Source organism: Felis catus, chromosome B2 (assembly GCF_018350175.1).
Source record: "Felis catus isolate Fca126 chromosome B2, F.catus_Fca126_mat1.0, whole genome shotgun sequence".
Classification (NCBI taxonomy): Eukaryota; Metazoa; Chordata; class Mammalia; order Carnivora; family Felidae; genus Felis; species Felis catus.
In genome coordinates, this window is record NC_058372.1 from 79,861,614 (window position 1) to 79,879,040 (window position 17,427).

Consider the following 17,427-nt stretch of genomic DNA (forward strand, 5'->3'; position numbering starts at 1 on the left):
GAGAGAGAGCATGAGCGGGGAAAGGCAGAGAGAGAGGGAGAGAGAGAGAATCCCAAGAAGGCTCCATGAAGGGCTCAATATCAGGAACCATGAAATCATGACCTCAGCCAAAATGAAGAGTCGGACATTTATTTATTTATTTATTTATTTATTTATTTATTTATTTAAAAAATTTTTTTTCAACGTTTATTTATTTTTGGGACAGAGAAAGACAGAGCTTGAACGGGGGAGGGGCAGAGAGAGAGGGAGACACAGAATCGGAAACAGGCTCCAGGCTCCGAGCCATCAGCCCAGAGCCTGACGCGGGGCTCGAACTCCCGGACCGCGAGATCGTGACCTGGCTGAAGTCGGACGCTTAACCGACTGCGCCACCCAGGCGCCCCAAGAGTTGGACATTTAACCTACTGAGTGCTCCCAGGGCTCCTGAAGATGACATTTGTGTTTTTTGTTTTGTTTTTGTTTTTTAAAGGATAAGCATTTGTTTTTAATGTTTGTGTATTTTTGAGAGAGAGAGTGCCAGCAAGGGAGAGGCAGAGAGAGAAGGAGATACAGAATCGGAAGCAGGCTCCAGGCTCTGAACTGTCAGCCCAGAGCCCGATGAGGGGCTCGAACTCACAAACTGCGAGATCATGACCTGGGCTGAAGTAGGATGCCCAGCCTACTGAGCCACCCAGGCACCCCTGAAGATGACATTTGTAATTGAAAAGTCCCAAAGTAGTGAGATAGAATTGCTACATGTGGACTTCTATTAAAAAAAAATCAACTTTTTATTCATATGGACTTTTAAGGACAAGCTTCTGATGTATATGGTGCTGTAACATGAGGGTAGAAACCTCTTGACAACAGAGTCAACTGAACAGAGGTATTAACAGCTCTATGTATCTGTAGATTAGTTTGGACTTGGCAACTCCTGCTTTGGCTGGGAGGTTACACCAAATTATACTTTCAATGATACAAGATTCTCCAAGACAAATGACCTTATTAAAAATCTGTAAGAGGGGAACTTGGTTGGCTCAGTCCATAGACCATGCAACTCTTGATCTCAGGGTCATGAGTTCAAGCCCCACATTGAGGGTAGAGTTTACTAAATAAATAAATATCTAGTAGAATGAGATATAGGAACTATCACTTATACATTTCACTTAATGTCACCTACAAAAGTGGCAGACATGGTTGGCCAGCTACTTATCAGCCATTCCAAAAGCCGCTTCCCTGTTCTTCCCTGTGCCTACTTCCCAAACTAGAAATGGGAAAAGTCAGGTACTCATATGACGCCTTCATATTTGGTCAGTTAGAAGTAATCTTGTTGGGGAACTTCTAGGAAAGACTTTGCTTTCTGATAAGAGAGGCCAATGAATCAGAAGAGCCCCTTGACATTACCCTTTCCTGCTTTGAACACAGTTGTGTAAGAATATGGTACTTAGAGGTAGGGAAGTCATTTTGCAACATGAGGTACCAGGCCTAAGACCAAAACCCTGTCATGGGAATGGCAGAATAGAATAGAAAGAGACTGGATGACCTTGCTGAACTAGTGTACTCAGACCTGGAAAGGCCTATGTCCCAACTTCTTATTTCACGAGACAATTGAAGTCCATTCTTTTTTTTTCTTTTTCTTTTTTTTTAAGTTTATTTACTTTGAGAGAGATAGAGCACAAGTGGGGCAGAGAGAAGGACAGACAGGATCCCAAGCAGGTTTGGCACCATCAGCACAGAGCTTGAACCCACAAAATGTGAGATCGTGACCTGAGCAAGACAAAGAGTCAGACACTTAACCGACTGAGCCACCCCGGTGCCCCTGAAGTCCATTCTTTTTTTTTTTTTTTTTTTAATTTTTTTTTTTTAAAGTTTATTTTTGACAGAGAGAGAGAGACAAAGCACGAGCAGGGGAGGGGCAGAGAGACAGGGAGACACAGAATCCGAAGCAGGCTCCAGGCTCTGAGCTGTCAGCACAGAGCCGGACGAGGGGCCTGAACCCACAGACCACGAGATCATGACCCGAGCTGAAGTTGGACGCTCAATCGACTGAGCCACCCAGGCCCCCCACCCTGAAGTCCATTCTTGAAGCCAGTGCTTCCCCACCCTGTATAGTCAAGGTGCAAATAGGAAATGATACTACTTTTATTGCACAGTTACCTAAATGGACAGGCTGTTTGCAGTCAGAGGTGACTGGACCAGAGACTTTGGCCACCTCAGGTCCCCCCAGCTGCCCCAAAGACTGAAGGTATCAGTAACTTAGCCATATCCATAACCCATTTATTTGCACACAAGCGGTAACAGCAAACCAGTTGGGAAGTTCTGCTTACGCCACTGAAGGTGGGTGAGGGTGCCTGGCTGTCTCAGTCAGTGGGGCATACAACTCTTGGTCTCGGGGTAGTGAGTTCAAACCCTACATTAGGCTAGAGCTTACTTTAAAAAAACACTGAAGGTGGGTGTTCTGAACTTTGCAGTAGAATGTGTCCTAACTGACGCAATATATACCCTCTATGAGTGGAGGGAGGATGGGAGGATTGGATGGATAAAACCTGATCATATAGTTGGTGATGAAGTTCAGAAGTTATGTTATAGTCAGAGGATCCTGGTAAAGGTGTCTCAGGATATTGCAGGGGATAACTGAGGCTTCATTGGAAAGGAAACTCATTTTTGCTTCTTTCTGTACTTCTCACTTCATTTTTTAATCTCTGCATGAAAACTGGCTCTCTCTGCTTTTCATGCCAGGTGACTGAAGATGGCTACCCCACCTGTCCAGTCCCAGTGATAGTGGACCCAGGCTCTAGAACCAGGCTACCCGGGTTCAAATCCTAGTTCCACCACTAACTAGCTGTGTTACCTGGACCAAGTTACTTAACTCCCTCTGCCTCAATTTCCTCATCTCTAAACTGGTGATAATGTTATATACCTTAATAGAGTTGTAGGAACTAAACCCACTACAGTGTGTGTGTATCCATATATCCATATTTAAAAGGCAAACACTATATAAATGTTAGTTATTATTATCTTTGATTCCCAGGCAAGAAAATCTGATTGAGTTTGGGCCAGTGGTCCACTCCTGGCCTAATCCCCCAATCATACTTTACATAGTTCCATGTACTGCTATACCTTCAGAGCATTTATTTCAGCTATAATTTAATATTTGATAGAGGACTGTATTCACCACTAGACTCTGGGACCATCTGGTTTCCTCCCCCTTCTGTCCTCAAGTGCCTAGCACAGTGGTCAGAACTCCATGAAGCACAATTCTAGGGCACACCGTTTACATTGTATTCTATTTGCAACATGGCGGCTTGATGGTGATCAGTCCCAAGAAATATGCTGAATTAATGGTCCAGTCCACAATGGCTGGGGTGCAATTGGTGGCTGCAGAAGTCTACCCTTATAAGTAGATAGGTAGGTCTTAACAAAGGGGAATAATCTGAACAGAAGCCTCTAGATGTGCCCACCACATACCTCACATGGTCAGGCACAAGAAATGCAAAGTCAGACAAACGTCAGGCAGACATTGTTGGTGGCATAACTAACACCCCCACTCCCCCTTCCCTTAGTTTGGTATACCTAAATATTCTTGGCTAGAAGGAACCTCAGACCTAGAGGTTGAGTCAAGGCTCATGATTCACCTAAGAATGGCAACCGTGTCCCCTTCCACCTTGTGGCCCAGTTGTGATCAATGATACATAAGAGGAAATATATTTAAGGGTCATCTGAGAAGAATTTGTTCCCAAATTAAAATAAATACAGTGAGAAGGTCTGGCCCTTTTTCCTGCTTAAATGCCAAGCTAAAGACAAAAGCCAACACTGAGGGGGATACAATAGAATCTAGACAGAGCCTAAACCCAGATATTTTTTTTCTGTAAGTTACCATGTGTTTTGTGATTTAAACCACTCTAGTCAAGTATGCTCCCTTATTCTAACTGATAAATGTGGTCCTTTTATCTTTGGAACTGAACGTGAGTGAGGGAGACAGATCCGATATTCAGTAGCTTAAAATCAGGAACAGAGAAGGATGCCCACTGCCCCCCACCCCGCTCTTATTCCACAGTGTTCTGTACATCCTTGATTGCATAAGATAGCAAAAAGAAACAAAAAGATTGTGACACCAAAAACAAGTACTATCCATAAGAGAAAAAATCTGATAAATTATATTTCATCAAAATTAAAATTTTTTCTTTGCAAACTTCCTGTCGAGAATTAAAAGACAAGGTGCAGTTGGCTAGCTTAGTCGATAGAGTATGAGACTCGTGATCTTAGAGCCATGTTGGGCATGTTCAAGACCCATGTTGGGCATAGAGATTAGAGAAGAAAAAGAATTTTCCTTCTTTCTTTCTTTCTTTCTTTCTTTCTTTCTTTCTTTCTTTCTTTCTTTCTCTCTCTCTCTCTCTCTCTCTCTCTCTCTCTCTCTCTCGTTCTTTGTTTTTTTAAAGAGAATAAATGACAAGCTATAGACTGGAGTAAAATATTTGTTAACCATGTATCTGACTAAGGACTCACATCTATAATATGTAAAGAATTTTCAAAACTCAACAGCAAAACATAAAATCCAGTTGGAAAACAGGCAAAAGCATGAAGAGGTATTTTACTGAAGAAAATATAGGGATGTCAAATAAACACATGAAAAGATGTTCAGTCTTCTGGCCAGAACCACCATCTTGGTCTTCCAAAATGACCAACCCAAAGAGAAAAAGGAGAGACACCCACTATATATTCTCTAGGCCTTAGAAAACATGGATTTGTTCCTTTGGCCACATACGTGCAAATCTACAAGAAAGGTGACGTGGTAGACATCAAGGCAATGGGCACTATTCAAAAAGGAATGTCCCACAAATGTTCCTATGGCAAAACTGGAAGTCTGCAGTGTTACCCAGCATGCTGTTGGCATTGTTGTAAACAAACGGGTTAAAGGCAACATTCTTGCCAAGAGAATTAATGTCTGTATTGAGCACTCTAAGAGTCTTAGGGCTTCCTGAAAAAGTGAAAGAAAATGATCAGAAAAAGAAGGAAGCCCAAGAGAAAGATGATTGGATAAACTGGAGCATCCACCTGCCCCCGTAGGGAGGCACACTTTGTGAGAAGTGGAGCCTGAGCTGCTGGCATCCATTCCCTATGAATTCATGGCTTAATGAGTATTAAAAAAATTAAAAATAATGATAAAAAAACCCCTCCAGACTGTAAAAGATGTCCAATACCACTAGACATTAAGGAAATTCAAATTATTGGGACAACAATGAGATACAACTCCATACCATCAAAATGGCCAAAAAAAAAAAAAAAAAAAAAAAAAGAACAGCAAATGCTGGCAAGAATGTGGAAAAACTGGGTCCCTCATACATTGGCGATGGGAATGTAAAATGATATAGCTACTCTGGAAAACAGTTTGGTAGTTTCTTATAAAAGTAAACATGCAACTACTATACAACCCAGCAATTGCCTTTCTGGACACTTATCTCAGAGAAATGAAACCATGTTTATATGAAAACCTGTACATGATTGTTCATGGCAGCTTTATTCACAATATCCAAAACATCTAAACAACCCAGATGCCTTTCAAAAGATGAATGGTTAAACAAGCTATGGTACATCCATACCATGGAATACTATTCAGCAATACAAGGAATGAACTGTTGAAACATGCCAACAACTTGGATGCCTCTCTAGGGCATTACACTGGAAAAAAAAAAAAAGACAGTCTTAACAGGTCACGTTCCATATGATTCTATTCATATAACATTCTTGAAAGATAAAATTGTAAAGATGGAAAGCAGATTAGTGGCTGTCAGGGGTTAGGCTGGTATGGGGCAAAAGGAAGGTCTGGAGTGTGAGTGCAATTCATTTTGGTGATGGAATAGTTCTTTATCCTGATTGTGATGGTGGTTAAAAGAAGCCGCACATGAGATAAAATTGCACATACATTGTACCAATGTCAATTTCCTGGTTTGATATTGTGCTATAGTTCTGTAAAATGTAACTGTTGGGGAAAACTGGGTGAAGGATACAAAGGACTTGTCTATACTATTTTGCAACTTCTTGTGAATCTGTAATTATCTCAAAAAAATTTAATGTTTATTTCTTTATCTTGAGAGCGGAAGAGGGGCAGAGAGAGGAAGAGAGAGAATCCCAAGCAGTCTCTGGTTGTCAGCACAGAGCCTGACATGGGACTTGATCCCATGAGTGGTGAGATTATGACCTGAGCCGAAATCAAGAGTTGGACACTAGCCACTGAGACACCCAGACATTCCTCAAAATAATTTTTTTTTAGTATATAAGGATTACAAAGGAAGAAATAAAATATCCTTATTTATAGGTACATAGAAAATGAAATAATCTATAAATTACTCACATTAATAACAGAATTTAGCAATCTTTTTGGGTATAAGTTTAGTAAACAAAGATATTTGCATTCTCTTGACAACAAAAAGGGTAGAAAATGTACTTTTTAAGAGATACACTGGCAATGGTAAAAAAAAAGATAATAAATCTCAGAAAATGGAAAGTTCTGAAACTTTTGAAGTCACTAAAGTTCTAAGCAAATAGACATACATGTCACACATGTTCATAGATAGGAAGACTCAACAGTGTAAAGATGTTAATTCTCTCGAAATTACAGTAGCAGCAAACAATTTATTTCTTGTTCCCATTATGCGAGGACTGCAGACCACCTGTAGCCACTCTGGGCTCTGTGTGATTCCATGTATTTTCTCATAGGGAGACCCCAGCTAAAGAGGCAGCCACTCTTTGTGGCCTGATATTCTCCTGGCATAGGGCAAAAGCTCAAGGTGAGAGAAGCAGGGGAGAAGAATCACTAAAGCCCACGACATATTTAAAGCTTCTGCTCCAACATGGTGTTGGTCAAGGTAACTCACACAAGCCCCAAAACAGTGGGGCAGAGGAGTCTATGTCACTATAGGAAAGTATGGCAAATATAGGAACAGAACAAATAATTGTGAATAAAAATTGCCACCCACCACATAGGTTCACTGTGATTTCAAATCAAGATCACAAAGTTTTCATGGAGGGGCGGGTGCCTGGCTGGTTCAGTAGAGCATGTGACTCTTGATCTTTAGGTTGTTGAGTTCATGCCCCATGTTTGGTGGAGAGTTTACTTAAAAAAGTTTAAAAATTTAGGGGCACCTGGGTGGCTCAGTTGGCTAAATGTGCAACTTCAGTTCAGGTCATGATGTCGCGATTTGTGGGTTTGAGTCCCACATTGGGCTCTGTGCTGACAGCTTGGAGCCTGGAGCCTGCTTCAGATTCTGTATCTCCCTCTTTCTCTGACCCTGCCCCACTCACAGTCTCTCCCTTTCTCTCTCAAAATTAAAATTAAATAAATAAATAAATAAATTTAAAATAAACTAAAAAAATTAAAAAACAGGAAACAAAATTTTCATGGAGCCAGAGAGACAATCCTAAAATGCCTGTGGAAGAGAAAAGAGCTAAGAACACTTGAGATTCTTTATGAAATCAAGATTTAACAAAAAACCACAGATTTTCAGGCAGTGTGGTACTAAGTACAGGAATAGGCAAATGGAACAAAATAGAGAACCTGAAACAGACCCAATCATACATGGAAACTCATAAGATCTCTTTGGCACAGCAAATGAGAGGAGAAATGAATTTCAGATGGAATATGGACTTAAACACGAGGCAAAACTTTACAACTTTTAGAAGAAAATATGGGAGAATATTTGTACACCTCACGGTCAGGAAGGATTTCACAAAACACCTGAAACAGAGCCAAAGGTATGATCAGTTAACAAGAGAGAAAATAAGGATAGTTAATAAATATTAAAGATGCCCAATTATACTGGTAATTGGGGAAATACAAATCATCATAATAAGTAATAATTTCACAAGCACACACACAAACCAAAAACAAGCTCTGCCAAAGATGTAGAGGAAGCAGAACTTTAGTACATTGTTGATGGGAATGAAAATTGGTACAAACTGGTTTAGAAAACAGTCTGGCATTCCTTAGTAAATCTGAACACACATATACCTTAAGACCCCAAAATTCCACTCCTACATAAAGATCCTGAAAACTCTTAAATGCATGCGTCAGGAGAAATATTTAAGAGTGTTCATAGCAACACTGTTTGCAACAGCAAAAACTGGAGCCTACCCAATGTCCAAAAGTAGACTGGATAAATAAATTGTGGTATCTTCTTACAGTGAAACACTATATAGCAGAGAAATTGAATAGCTGAATCTCAGAAACAGAATGCTGAGTGGAAAAACCAAGTTGCATAGGAAGAGTGTGGAATGATTCCATTGACAAAAAGTTCAAAAATTAGCAAAACTGTACAATGTAGTGATTAGGGATATATATACATATATATATATATATATATATATATGTATATATATATATTTGTGATAAGAGAATTATTATTTTTTTTAATTTTTTTTCAACGTTTTTTATTTATTTTTGGGACAGAGAGAGACAGAGCATGAACGGGGGAGGGGCAGAGAGAGAGGGAGACACAGAATCGGAAACAAGCTCCAGGCTCCGAGCCATCAGCCCAGAGCCCGACGCGGGGCTCGAACTCACGGACCGCGAGATCGTGACCTGGCTGAAGTCGGACGCTTAACCGACTGCGCCACCCAGGCGCCCCTAAGAGAATTATTAATACACACACAAGTTTTGTTTGGGTTGTCAGATGATCCTTTATTGAAATATTTTCCTCTGCAGTTCTTAAGGAGCTGTGGGCATTCCACTATGCCACTATTTATGTCATCTATGATGTTGTGAGGATGGTGGCCAGCAACATTGCAGTCCACAGACTGGGCAGTCCCCAGGATCTCTTTTAACGGTTCCACAGAGTTCTCTGGCTGAAGATTGGTGCTGCATCTGTAGGGCAATGTTGACAATCTCATCAAAAGTGATATTTCCACTGTGCTTAATGTTTTTCTGCTTCTTTCTGTCTCTTGGTGGTTCCTTGAGGGCTCTGATCATCAGGGCAGAGGCAGAAGGTATTACTTCAATCTGGGCCTATCTGTTCTGAATGTTCAGTTTCTCTGTAATCCTTAGACCCTTCCAATTACAGGTTGCCTTGTGATGTCATCACCAACTCTCTGGAGACAAATCAGCCCAGGGGGCCAATTTTGGGGGCCAGGGCCAATGTGGTACGGACTTCCCTAAGGGTGCATCTCAGGTATATGACTTTGACCTTCTTGGGGTTGAATTTAGGTGGCCTGGTGGAGGTGGCTGGTGGCAGAGGAACCTGGATTCAGGATGACTGAGGAGAGTTGCACCTTCACCTGCTCTGAGGGGAAAGCCACAAAAGCTAACACAAAATTTAGCATGCTGGTTTCCTTTGGAGGAGAAGGAGGATATGATTGTGGTGAGGCACATTGAAGGCTCCTTGGGTAGAAGCCTTAGCAAGGTCAGTTTCAGGGAGTGAGTGGCAGGGATAGAAGCTGGAATGGTGGACTGAAGGATGAATTGAAGCTAATGACATGAAAAATAGCTAGTGCAGTCAACTCATTAAAGAAATGTTGCTAGAAATCAGAGCAGATTATATTCTCAGGAAGCAGGGAAAATTATCATTGGCAGAACAGACTTCTTTCTCACGAGGCAGAAGGAGAAAGTAGTGAGGCGGATATATGAGGCTGGCTTTGATTAAGCTGAATTGAGGTATAAGAATGGAACTGTAGGCTGGGAGCCTTCCTCATTTGGAGGGAGGTTTAGAGTGTCTTTTCATTAGTTTCCCAAAGACTGTGTGCCCACTTGGAGACGAGCAAACAAGATCTCCAGGCAGCTCACCCACCTTCTGCTTGGTTCTCATGAGGCCCCTCTGTCAGGAATTCCCACTAATCAAGGTCTGGGAACAATTACAGGCCAGTTGGCTTCCAGCAGCATTCACATGTCTTATAGGCCAGCTTGGGCTTTCTGTTCCTTTCAGCAGAATTAATGCCTGATTGGTCTGACTGCCCACAAATGTAACTTAAAACTCCATCTTGGGGCGCCTGGGTGGCGCAGTCGGTTGGTTAAGCGTCCGACTTCAGCCAGGTCACGATCTCGCGGTCCGTGAGTTCGAGCCCCGCGTCGGGCTCTGGGCTGATGGCTCGGAGCCTGGAGCCTGTTTCCGATTCTCTGTCTCCCTCTCTCTCTGCCCCTCCCCCGTTCATGCTCTGTCTCTCTCTGTCCCCAAAATAAATAAACGTTGAAAAAAAATTAAAAAAAAAAAAAAAAACAACTCCATCTTGACTTTATGGTGATATTATAAAAGCCTCCCAGAGGAATGCAACATTGTATCTCTGGAAGTTCATTCAAGGGAGTAGCTACTAGGAAAACTCTTTAATCTGGAAATGTATAAGAAAGAAATGATCGGTTTGAAAGGTCATGCATACATATCTTGACTTTGGGGGTCACCTGTAAGTCACTGGTGATTCCCTGGAGAGGAATCCAGAGCTACTGATGGGCAGGGAAGGGAAACGTGTTCTTCTAACAGCTCTAGATGCAGAGTGACAGGGATGGGGAACAAATCTGAAGAGGGTCAAATGACAGAAGAGGTTTCACACCCTGCCAAGAAAAATTGCAGCTATGGCTATAGGGTGTGGAAGTTCTGAAATTGTAGAGGAAAATCAAGCACTTCCCTGGTGTGAGTTGGAGCTGGTTGGATTTCTTCTACCTAATGCTCCCTGAAAGAGACGGGGAGACAGACATCTCATGAAAAAGGCAGAGATGATCATATTTCTTTACTTCTGGAAACCAGGCCTTTTTCAAAGCAGATAAGAAAAATCCGGTTCAAAATAAGCTTGTCCCAAACCTCGGGTAAGACGGAGACTCCATTCTAGGTTTCCACCTCCCCCTCCAGCTGTGTTTGGACAGCAGTTACCTGTTGTCTTCAAAAGGTTGAATAAGGTTCCATTCATTGACACATTCATGCAACAATACTTTATTGAATGCTCACTTTGTTCAGGGAACTCTTCTAGGTACTGAAGAAGTAACTGAAAACCAGACAAAACCTGACCAAGTTAATGGTGTATAGAGTGTGATTTGAATATAGGAGTCAGGAATGTGCAATGCTTTTGTCAGTGTCATATGGGATGGATGGTTTTGACAAGCTACTGACAGATAAGCTGTTTGGAATAAGGGCTTCCTTTCCCTTTTCCAGCTCTCTCATGAATCTGCATCATTCATCATTGTTGAGCTTCCGCTGAGCCCTTCCAGTTAAGTGAACTCTGAATATACTGAAATATCCGTTTGGCCACGGGGTGAGGCATGGTTTTCTCCTCCCTAACTCCCTAATTCTCCTCTCCTCCAATAAACCTCCGGGAGACCAGTGCCCGGACAAGATCACCCCGCTGCAGCCCCCCTTCCTTCCACTCTTTGGAAGGAGGCCTCCCCGGGGGGCAAGGAAGGGACAGCGGCCCGAGCTGGGAGGGGCCTGCAGCCCAGGGCCAGCCCCAGGGCCTTAGGGGCCCCACCTCCCCCCGGTCCCCGCCGTGCCGGGAGCAGGCCGCTGCGGGGCGCTGCGGCCCCAGGTTAGGAGCCGAGGGCGGGGCGGGGCCAGGGCCGTGCGGGCTGCGGGCGCGGCGGGCTCGGCCACAGGTTACCTGCGGGAGCTGGGAGCGCAGCCTGGCGAGCGGGCGGCTGGAGGCGCGGCGCTGCGCGGCGCCGAGGCCCAGGGGCCGTCGGAGCCTGCGAGAACGCGTCCCCGTCGTCTCGCCTCGCCCCCCACCCTGTCGCCGGCCGCGGTCCCTGCGGCGCGGACGTCCGGCGCGCGCGAGAAAGGTATGGTGCGACCTCGCTCGGTTCTTTGGAGACCCCTTCATCTGAGGGCCGGCGCCCCCCACTCCCGGAGAACCTCCGAGCCGGGGAGGACGGTGTTGGAGGTGGGGGCGCTGCTCCCTCGGCCCCCCCCCCCCCCCGTCGGCGTCTGCCTGGGGAAGAGACTCAGAGGGAGCGCGTTGCCCCCTCTCCTGCGGCCTCCAGAAAGCCCGGACGGGAGGGGGTCTTCCTAGGACGCCTCCCTTACCGCTTTGCTTCACTCGCCTCCCCAGAGTAGAGAACTTTGGGTGGGGGCGGAGAACTTTGTCGTCTTTGCTTGTCCCCCTCCTCTTTCTCCAGTGAGCTCAGAGTTTGAAGAAAGTGGTGGTAGGGGGTTGGGGGTCACCGGCTTTTCTGCCGGATGCGGTGGCTGGCGGTCTGCGGGCGAAAAGGAGGGTCTCCTTTGGTCGCCTTACGCTCTCCGGGGTCCCCGGGCCTGCGGGCCGGCCTCAGAGGGACCGGGTTCGGCTTGCTCGCGCCAGCAGCCTTTCCGCCCCCCCCCCCCCCCCGCCCCATCCCGCCCCATCCCGCCCCATCCCCTTACCCCTTTGAGGACTGCAAGAGGCGCAGACCCGGGAGAATGGGAGCGAGATCCGCTCTGGCCGGAATTGAGCCCTGTGAAGAGTTAGCAGGTGGCATCTCCCAGGGCCGGGGCGGAGGAAGCGAGCACGTTGGTTTGAGTTCGGACACCAGTTTGTCTTGGGGATTTAAGTGTAGTGCTTCCGGTATTTTGGGGAGCGGGAGGGGAAGTGTGGAGCATTATCTGTGACCTGAGAGGGGCTTGAATTTCATAAAGCTGGTCAAGAATGTTTTCCCGGCAGCACAGTGAGATGATTCAAGTAGTGTTGAGATCTGCTTTGGGGTTATGACACTGTGTTGATTCCACCACTTGTTAAGTTTGTGACTGGAAGACCCATTTCTTTTTACTTTTTCTCTTTCTTTCTTTTGGAAAACCCATTTCTTTTTACCTTTTTCCTTCCTTCCTTCCTTCCTTCCTTCCTTCCTTCCTTCCTTCCTTCTCCCTCCCTTTTTCTTTTTTTCTTTTAAGGCTTGTCAAATGAATCAGTGGGAGTGGAGAAGGAACAAAGACATCTGTAACAGGCTGTGATCAATTCATTGTAAACATCACTGCGCTTGGACCAGCCTGGGAAACCTGCTTTGTGAAACTTCGTTTTTAAAACTGTAAACTTGGTGTATTATACATAACTGGGTATATTTCATAAATGAAATGATGCCAGTAAAATGGTTGGCATAGTGTTCTTGAACGTTAGGGATCCTTTTTGTGAACCTGTTGGATGATGATATCCATTCGTGTTTATAGTAATGCCTATCAGGCCAAAGTAAGTGGAAAGAACTTGGCAATGAAGACAAATACACCTGGGTCCACGGCAGTGCCACAAGTGTATCTCTGAGGTGATATTTCCTATTCCTAAAATAGCAATGGCAATCTTTTGTTCTTGCATATAGCAGGTGCAACCATACATGTTTAACTTCCTTTTGCCATCCCTAGCAGGTGCTTAGCATATGGCAAATGAATAATTTTTTAAAAATTAGGGATATAAATTAAAATTGGAAGAGTTTTCTGTCCTCTGGGTCATAAGTGGGGAGGGGAGAGCTGGACAGGCTAAAGAAGAATAAGAGACCATAAAACAACTAGCTGCACGTTGTTGGACAGCGTAAATCAAGGGTGATAAAGATGGGGCACCTAGCCAGCTCAGTCAGTGGAGCATGTGACTCTTGATTTCAGGGTTGTGAGTTCCATCCCTACGCTGGGTAAAGATTACTTGAATGAAAACTTTAAATATATATTTTTAAATGTTTATTTATATTTGAGAGAGAGAGCATATAAGAGCAGGGGAGGGGCAGAGAGAGAGGGGGACAGAGGATCTGAAGTGAGCTCTGTGCTGATTGATAGCAGAGAGCTGGATGCGGGGCTTGAACTCACCAACCGTGAGATCATGACCTGGTGGAAGTCAGATGCTTAAACGCCTGAGCCACCCACGCATCCCTAAATATTAAAAAAAGAGAGAAATGCTCACCTGTTAACTCCTTGTTTTTACCAAAAATGTACCTTAACTTCCCACTTCAACCTGTCAGCCTCTCCAGAGCCCTCCCGCTAAGCATTTATTCCAAGTAAAGGCTGATGGCTAAGTGATCCAGCTCAACTTAGAGACAAGGCATACTTTCAACTCTGGAGGCCCTCCCACATAGAATTTCTGGTGCGCCTTACCCTCACTGGAAAATGTACCTGCACAAAATATCAAACTATGCTTTAAATTTAAAGAATAAGAATGGCACCCACAGACCCCAAAGTACTCATCACTCAGCTGAAGAAATAGAGCATCCCCGAACCTTGGAGTCCTCCACCCCTACCCCCACCACACTCTAGTACCCCTCCCATGGCATTCCACCTCTCCTCCCTGCAAGGAACCATTAGTCGGGATTTTGTGTTAATTTTTTCCTATCTTTGCACACATCATACGCTATGTAAAAAGCTCTGTGAAAGGGAAGTTTCCAAACAAGCATTTCCACAATAACCTGGAGCATTCTTATTGAACTTAAAAGCAGGATATTGACAGTAGGATGCAAACCACAAAAAAGGTGACAATCTCAAAGTACTGGGATGGGGCAGTCTGTCTTTCAAGGTTTTCCTCAGGGTTTTCTTGGCACAGCCTCCATGGGCGTGTTCTGTCTGTGCAGGGGAGGCCCTGTCTCTTCCAACACAGCCTAGAGGCTATAATTTTCAAAAGCTTTGCTTGAGTCGCTAAGAATTAGAAAAATAGTAATTTGTGTGCATGTGTTTTAGAAGTTTTTTTTTTTTTTAAATACAAATTGTCCCAGGAAACATTTTGTGAGATTTGAAGGATTAAACTGACTGAGAGCAACCTTTAAAAATGGTTTTAACCCAAATTCTCCCTTTCCTGGTTATTATGCTTGTGTTATGGACTTTGTCTTAAGTTATTTTCTCGGGGTCACACAACTCTGTGTCAGCTCAGAGAATCTTACACAATTCTTCACTTCTTGGTTAAGGCAAAAGATTCCTAAACTTGGTTCATGGCTCCCTTAGTATCTTAGTAATTTTTTCACAGTGCCCCTCGTTGTAAGTAGTTAGTCATAGTTATGTTCAAGCAACGTAGTAAGTATTTATGTCCTAACAACATAGAAGCTATTTTTTTTAAGTTTATTTAATTTGAGAGTGAGAGAGAGCAGGAGAGGGGCAGAGAGAGCAGGAGAGAGAGAGAATCACACACTCCACACTGCCAGTCCAGAGCCCCATGTGCACTCGAACTCATGAACCATGAGTGAGATCATGACCTGAGCTGAAAACCAGAGTCAGAACTTAAACTACTGAGCCACCTAGATGCCTCCATAGAAGGTATTTTTAAAAAATAATACAAATAAACTGAGAAAAATTATTGATTGGTTTTTTATGTTTATTTTTTGTTTTTGAGAGAAAGAGAGAGAGAGACAGCATGTTTTAGAGCAGGGGAGGTGCAGAGAGAGAGACAGGGGACAGAGGGCCCAAAGCGGGGTCCGTGCTGATAGTGGAGGGCCCGATGCAAGGCTTGAACCCACGAACCGTGAGATCATGACCTGAGCCAAAGTCACATGGCCAACCAACTGAGCCCCCCAGGTACCCCTAGAAAAAATCTTGTTCTATCATTCTTAAATAACCACAGTTACAAGCAGGATGTGTGTGCCTGTACTAATTCTTTTTTTTTTTTTTAATTTTTTTTTTCCAACATTTATTTATTTTTGGGACAGAGAGAGACAGAGCATGAACGGGGGAGGGGCAGAGAGAGAGGGAGACACAGAATCGGAAACAGGCTCCAGGCTCCGAGCCATCAGCCCAGAGCCCGACGCGGGGCTCGAACTCACAGACCGCGAGATCGTGACCTGGCTGAAGTCGGTCGCTTTAACCGACTGCGCCACCCAGGCGCCCCAACCTGTACTAATTCTTAAATCTTGGGATCAGATTGGATATCACCACTCTCATTTCCTGTTCCACATAAATTTTTCTGCAGCACTCACTTTTTATCACAGCATCCACTGAAAACACAGGTTTTGCAAAGATGTGTATGATGTCATTGATAGGAACATAACGTGATCTAACGTTGAAACTTTGAATTCTGGTTTATAGGTTCTGCGGTGTCCAATATGTTGAATATACCAGGTTTCCCTTGAAACTTTCAAATATCCTAAATTGCCCTTGTGAATTTGCTACAGTATCCAGAGTGTCTTGGTGCTCAGTTTGGGAATTGATGGCCTGGGGTAAAATCCTCTTCTGGGAGAGAGCAGTTATTAAAGGAGAGGTCCATTTGAAGTAGCCCCAGGTTAAGTTTCTATGTGGAGTGGGCTAAATCTTGGATTCTCATCTACATAAAATGGAATGTCTAAAGCCTGCCCCATTGGGTTGTTGAGAGGATTAAACTAGATAATGTACAGAGAAGCATCTGTAAAGGACCTGGAATACAATAGTCTCAAGAAATGGTAGCTGTTTTATGATTGTTTAATAGTACTCAATAGTCCAGTAATTGGTAAATATATCATAGTCCCTATTTAAGAACAGCCAGTGCTTGAAATGTCAATGCTAGCAAATAAATTATGAACTAGTTTGTTCACAATATAAAGTGACTTACCATTTTCAAACAGCAAACTCTGGTGTCCCATTGTGGTACATTTTGACTCTGCACACTATCTTTGAAATACTCATTTTAAATGCTCATTTGCCAACACGTGCCCAGGTTTGAGGAGGAGGTCATAACTGAATGGAGGGAGAAGGCCTGAGCTTGGACAAGTTGACTTTTTATTTCAGGAGGAAGGGACTTTGTCTTGGTTTGTAGGGGCCCAGGGTAGGCTGCCCCCAAATGTGCCAATTTGGCATAAAGATTATTTAGAGTTAGGAGAGTTGTTTGAATGTCTACCTCTGGATTTCAGCTCAAGTCATGATCCCAGGGCTGTGGGACTGAGCCCTGTGTCAGGCTTCATGCTCAAGGTGGAGCCTCCTTGAGATTCTCTCTCTCTCTCTCTCTCTCTCTCTCTCTCTCTCTCCCTCTGCCCCTCTCCCTAACTCCCTCTCTCTAAAATAAATAAAATGAAAAAAGAACCCCCCCCCCATTATTTAGAGTTAAAAGTAATAGAAACCCAGTAGATATAGGAAAGGCACTCTGCCCCCCCTAAACTGCCTAAATTTACATTGGAAAGCAGAACGTGTAACAGGAAGAAAGTGTTATCAGAGGCCCCTTTTACTAAGGAACTCATCTGCATAATAAAACTTTTTTGTTTTTTCCAAACATCTTCTTTCACCTTCTTGTTAATGAATTTTCTCCACTTTGTGTCCTCAAGCCCCTACCTTTTCCCTTAGCTCCTCTATAAGCTTCATGTTGCCTCCTTATCTTTGCAGTCTCACATCTGTGTGGATTCTCCATTGGTACGCCTATTAAATTTGATTTTCTGCTGTTAACCTGTCTCATGTCAATTTGATTCTAAGTGCAGCTAGAAGGACCATAGGGCAGAGGAAGGTCTTTCTCCCCTACAGGTTACAGACCTGAACATGTTTCATGTAGGGTTTAATTTTTGCATATACTTACAGCACAGAGAGGCAGACAGTCTTTTCAGATGAAATAGTTTTATTAAACTGATTAGCATTACATGATAATTCCTAT

General features: G+C 43.8%; 1 pseudogene; it reads right to left on the minus strand.

Moving 5' to 3' along the window:
• Positions 1–4,790: 4,790 nt before the first annotated feature.
• Positions 4,791–11,766, minus strand: LOC109500110 (annotated as a pseudogene).
• Positions 11,767–17,427: the final 5,661 nt, after the last annotated feature.